General features: G+C 61.8%; 1 non-coding gene across 1 annotated transcript; it reads right to left on the reverse strand.

Annotated features, from left to right (window-relative positions):
- Positions 1-5,305: 5,305 nt before the first annotated feature.
- On the reverse strand, positions 5,306-5,377 carry Trnaa-cgc. Its single transcript has one exon. It is a non-coding gene; the product is annotated as a tRNA-Ala (tRNA).
- Between the last annotated feature and the right edge of the window lie 808 nt (positions 5,378-6,185).

Genomic DNA, 6,185 nt, shown 5'->3' on the forward strand with positions numbered 1-6,185 from the left:
TGCTCCGCAGAAACGCTTGGCTGTTGGAGTTAAAACCAACCGAGTGCCTCACGCTCGACTGTGTCGCACCACTACACGGCCTCGAAGAACTCGGTCCAGCTCGAGGGGCAACGCCTGCCCGTAGACTGGCTCTGTCTGCAGCCAACCCAGGTCACGAGCTTGGTCAAAGCGCCAGGCGGGTAGGCAGTCCCGCCGCCCTCCCCTAACCGACAGCACAGCCTTCTTAAACTTCGGGCCTAGACGCCTGGCGGGTAGGCTTTCCCGCCGCCCTCCCCTAACCGACAGCACAGCCTTCTTAAACTTCGGGCCTTGACGCCTGGCGGGTAGGCAGTCCCGCCACGCTCCCCCGTCTGACAGCACAGCCTACCCTGTTGTCGCGCAGGCGCTCCTCGCACAATGCAATTACCGGGCGGTGCTAAATTCCGGGCCGAACGTCCGTGGGGCCCGGTGGGACCGGCTAGCCAGCGCCAATGGCCAGCCCTCACAGCCCGCACACTGCACGGCGCTATCACCGAGCCATCTCTGCATTTTAAGCGTCGTGACGGCCTTCTTGTGGGCCGCCAGCGCTCGCGTTGCACGGCTCGTATTTTTGGGCGCCGCTAATGCATGCATTTTGTGGTCTGATATTTAGGGAGCGATAGGGAGATAACGCGAGATGTAGTATCTCGAGAGGGAGAGAGAGGAGGAGGGCGGGAGAGGACACGGAGGCGGGCGCAAGACGAAGAAGGAGAACGAAAAGGAGAACATGAGGAGAAAGAAAACGGACCAGCTCCACTCCACTTGTGGTCCCTGCTCCTAGCCCTGCTCGCGTTGGCCTAGACTGCTGCACGCCACGCCGGGCCGGGTCGTGAGTGGGGACGACAAAACCACACTCACTGTAAGTCCAGCGCCCTCTAGCGGTAATCACTTTCGAAAAAGCAAACTGCCGCTCGAAACAGGTTCCTCTGACCACACATGAAAATGAAAGGTCTTGGTGCTCCGCCTCCTGAAAACGACCCGGGACGCGGTGCCGCGGTGCCGCGGTGGTGGCCGAGGCCGACCGGCCGACCGACGGAGTCAACGACACGGCGGCCCTGCTCCGCCTGCCCCCTGCCCCCTGCCCCGGCCTGCCCGGCCCGACGAACTAGGCCGCCACCGCGCCGCAGCAATCAGATGCAGCTGCGGCGGCGAAATGAAGGTGTCATGGAGCGCAGCTAGCGCGGCTAGCGCAGCTGCAGCTGGGCTCCCCGGCCGAGCTGGCCTAGCTGGGCGCGCTGGTAGCCGCGCGCAGGGCCCCGCCGCCCAGCCAGCCGGCCGGCAGTCGGGCAGCCATGAGATCAGCTGATCTGCCAGCTGCAGGGACGAGTGCCCCGTTGTACTGGCTGGGGGGGGGGGGGGGGGAGGAGGAGGCGGTGCGGAGGGGCGGGGCGTGCTCAGGCCGTTGCTCTCGCCAGCAGCAGAGCGGCTGGGCCGGGCTGGGCTCACAGCGCCGCGCCACCGCCACAGCTGACAGCAGTGTGCCACCAAGGCGTTGCAGCGAGCCCGCGACGTGAGGCGTTGGCTGAGCCGCACAGCACACCGCAGGAATAACGAAACAACGTGCCGAATATTTTAATGAGGGTGTTGTTGATGTTGTCGTTGCTATTACTGTTGTCGTTGCTGCTGTTGCTGCGGACGGCAGTGCGCCATCATGCACCGCGGCTGACCCTCACTCGGTGCTGCCTCCGGGCTGCGGATGTCCCGCCATCAAAGTAACGGCCACCACGGCGGCGCGGCGCGGCGCGTCGGGGAGGGCTCATTTGGGAAGTGTCCAAACACTAAATAAGCACGCCGCCACCTCCACGACGTCCACGACGTCCACGACGTCCATGACGTCCACGGATGACGGCGGGCGACGAGCCCAGCCAGGGCCAGCAGGACGGTTCTGAACAGGAATCGGTCGCCACCTCTTTCTCTCTCTCGCACAATATGGGCGACCCCTAAGTGCGGTGAAGACAGAGCGACAAAGCCCTGTCTGGAATCAGACTGCAGGCAGGGCCGGTGTGGTGTCGCGGTGCTGTCGGATCGGTAGCAGTGGCACGTACTCGGTGGGCGCCGGCCCGTGGCCCCCTGCGCTGCCCCACACTGCCCCGCACGGGCCACACTCTCACTGGCCGGGCCCCGCGGGTTGTGGGCCAGGCTCTGGGCCAGGCTCTGGGCCAGGCCATGAATATGAATCACTGTATTAACATGTTACAGGACATGGTTCGTGCTGATCCGGTCTAGTTTAGGAAGTCGAGCGTGGCCGCATCGCCGGCCTGGTCTATGGCGCAGGTCCGTGGCACCGAGGCGTTGGCCTATGGGCGAGCGGCGAACGTGGCGGACGGGCTGTCATACAGGGTGTTCCGTGAGCCCCGCCCGCCGCGCCGCCCGCGCCGCCCCGCGCCGCCGCGCCGCCGCGCCCCCCCCGCCGCGCCGCCCCGCGCCGCCCCGCGCCGCCCCCCGCGCCGCCCCGCCGCCCGCCGCCCGCGCCGCGCCCGCGCCGTGGGCGTGCAGCGAGTCGGTGCGTGCCGTTTGTGGCGAGGGGACTGCAAGTACTTGCACTGCAAAGAAAGAACGAGGTCCGAGAAACCGCCGTTCTGTCAGTGTTTCTGCCTGGGCCGTGCTAGCCGCGTGCTTGCCGCGGTGCTGCTGGCCAATGGGCGGCCATCTCGGCTTATGGTTATACTGCCTGTTGCTAGGCCGGCTCGCCGGTCGGCAGGCTGGTGAGGTTAGACGCGTTAGCCGGCACTCGCACCTCGCGTGCGCGACGACCCCGCCGGGCGGGCGGCTCAGTTCGGCCGTCGGGAGGCGAGTAACTGTTGTAGCCAATCCCGGCGAGGCTAGGCGAGTTAGACCTCTCGCCATCTAGCGCCGCACGCGACGGGTCAGAGCGTTTCTGCTTTATCGCTGGAAAAACGCAAACAAGGTTTGAATTTTTAAGGCTTTCGCGCCAACGCCGTTTGCATCGGCCACTCGGGGAGATTGCGGGCGATAAAGGCAATGTTGCAGCAAAGGTCTTTGAAGAAGGCGCGGGGAAACGACTTTGATGTTTTTAAATAACTAGTGGAAAGGGCTGGCGTGCAGTTGGCGTTCAGCACCCCCCCCCCCCCCCACACACACACACACACGGGTACAGTACCGGACGTGCGCACTCACACACAGAGTTGCCAGCCGTTCATGTGTTGGTGCGCTAGCAAATCGAGTTACATTTTTCGCTCTAACAGTTTGTTGTTGCTTTTTTGGCACGCAACACGGGGCTCTAGGCTCTGGGCTCTCACCGTGTTTGGATTGGATTCTGCCGGGCCCGGGCCGCCACGGGGCTGTACCCGCCTTACAATGCCACGCCAGTGGCCTAAGCGCGGACGTGCGGCATGTTTATGCATGTGGCTACCGGAGCGCGCTGGCCAACCTGGCCAACCTGGCCAAACCCCTCGGGGTGCGTTTAAAAAGTTACAGAAAGGGGAAAAAAGGTCTCACTCCACCAATTCATTTCGGTCAGCAAGGTGTGTCGGGAAGTGGCAGCCTATTTGCGTGTGATTTAGTTTACAGTATCTTGATCCCGTGTGCTGGCCTGCTGGGCTGGCCTGGGCTGGCCTGCTGGGCTGCCGGCCTGCTCCACACCGCACGCACACCGCACGGTCGCCAGCGCCCCACCGGACAGGCCGGGCAGGCTGGACAGGCGCTGGACAGCAGCATGCAAGCGGTGAAGCGGCGGCGCCCGTTTCCTGTATTTTGTCTGCAAAACGAGCTGACGGCCCACCTTCCCTTGCGCTGCCATGCAGTCGTGCCGTGCTGAGTAGGCCTGGCCGGTGACACCGACTGTGCAGTTGCGAGATATAGTGCCCCGTCGCTCTGTCTCTCTCACACCCTTGCGTAAAGCCTCGCGAGCGCGAGAGGGACAGAGCGACGAGAGCGCCGTTCGGAGTTTGTGCGTTCGTGGCGCGGAGGCCCGTGAGGCGAGAACCCCGCAACTAGGTGCTGCGCGAGTTATCTCAGGGACATCGTTCCGGTCAGCACACGCCGGCCAGCGAACGAAAAAAAAAAGAGCAAATGCACTGATAAGATAAACGCAAAGCGCAAGCGCAAGCGTCCTTTTCAAAGCCGAGACCAAGCAAAAAGAAAGCAGGGAGGCGCCTGTATTTATTTCCTCATTAAGTCTCGCAGTAAAGTATCTTGTGGCAGGTCCGGGCGGCGATAATGATATCGGCCGTGTGGTGCCGATGTATGGGGCCGGGTAGGGGAACCAGTGGGAGACCTGTTTCGGCGGAAACTCTGGACACTTTTTGAGCTCTAGAGCCCACAAGTGTGGGTTCGAGGGTGTCGTTACACTGTTAAAATCTGAGTCGTCACTTGATGACAATTTCAAGGCTAATTTTCCTGACATCAATGTCATCAAAACTGATGACGTTGTTGTCACTCCCATGCAATAAGTGAAGGAGCTTTGATGAAAATGACATCAATTTGTGACGAGATTGAGATTGTCATCATTTGAAAGTGATGAAAATATCACCCACGTTTTTGTCAAAACGTGACTACAAATTTTCACAGTGTAGGGAGGCACATGGCATCGCCGCGGTGACAATCAGCCCTGCCCGGCCACTCCGCCGCCGGGAAGCCAAAGGGCGGCCGCTCTTCCGCTTCCGAGTCGCAGTCCCCAGTGGCCAAATTCAATTTGGATTAACGCAGGATCAATGGCTGCCATTACCGGCCCGGCTTGCCGTGGCTCGCCGGGGAGCTCAGCCGCTGGAACAATACAGGAGCATCGGACGCCCCATCGGCCCGGCGCCGCCAACGGGGTCACCGTCACACTGCCGTACCTGCGGCCGCCGCCGTGGCAGTTACGGCCTTCCAGCTGGAAGCCCGGAAGCCTGGAAGCCTGGAAGCCTGGAAGCCTTGGAAGCCTGGAAGCCTGGGAGCCTGGAAGCCGGGATGCCTGGAAGCCGGGAAGCCCCCTACCCAAAGCTAAAGTACCAAAACGTGCGTTTCTTTCAGACAAAAGGCACTGCCTGCCCCGCCAGCCTCGCTAAGTCACTTTATTTCTCGTTGTCGGCAATGCCCGCCATGCCCGCCATGCCCGCCGTGCTGGCATTGCTGGCTTCACGAGGCGACGAGGCGCGACCTTTTTCTCACTCGCCGCCATCAATCATGGAGTTGAAGAAGCGCGGCTCGCCACGGCGCGGCTGCCCGTCTATTGGCAGCGGTTGTAAAACGGCTGACCAGCCCAACGACAGCGCACACGCAGCACGCACGACGCGGGCAATGCCCCGCAGGGCGGCAGGGAACGGAAAAAACAAAAGAGACCCAATGGAGATGCTGGGATTTGAACCCAGGACTTTCAGCATGCGAAGCAGACACTCTACCACTGAGTTACATCCCCGGTTGAGGGAGAGGCGGCCGTGCGCCGCTAGAGTTGCTCGCGGGCCGCGCCGCAGCCAACGCCCCCCTCTCTCCGCACCGCGCCACACCCCGCCACGCTGCGCCGCGCCACGGCAGCCAACTGTACTGTACTGTACAGTGCCGGCAGCGCAGCTAAGCGCACCGCGACTCGGCCAAATTTGGAAAATGAAAACGGCGGCGTTGTCGCGTGCCGGCGTCTTTCTGCGTTTCGCAGTGTGGCGATCGAAGCTAGTTGTGATTCGCTGTGCGGACAGGTGCCGTGAGTTATGGTGGCGTGGCCGCCCTTTCGACTGCTTCTCCTCCCGGCGGACGGCCTTGCCCTGCTCGGCGTCTCGGAGAAAAACTGATTAATTCCAAAATCTTTATCAGACTGTAGGTCGGCCGTGGCACCACCACACTGCCCGGCTGCTCGGTCGGGCCGGACAAACAACGAAACAGAAACAACCTTCCGTTTCACCCTTCGATCCCTTGCTCCCGATCATCTCGCTCGGAGGCGAAGAAAAACAAGATGAAGAAGAAGAAGAAGAAGAAGAAGAAGAAGAAGAAGAAGAAGAAGAAGAAGAAGAAGAAGAAGAAGAAGGGAGAGGCGGAGAGGAGCGCGAGCCCCCCAGCAATCATCCTTGGACAGCAGAAGCCGAGGAGTCAAAGCGGCCAAGATATATGGCATCCCCTGGAGGGGGGAGGAAGGGGCGTAGTGTGGCGTGGCAGGAGAGATGTAACTGGCGTTCGATTCGAATGGCTTCCGCCTCGACAACAACAACAACAGCAACAACACCAGCAACAACAAC

This window comes from Thrips palmi, unplaced genomic scaffold, assembly GCF_012932325.1.
Source record: "Thrips palmi isolate BJ-2018 unplaced genomic scaffold, TpBJ-2018v1 HiC_scaffold_10, whole genome shotgun sequence".
NCBI lineage: Eukaryota > Metazoa > Arthropoda > Insecta > Thysanoptera > Thripidae > Thrips > Thrips palmi.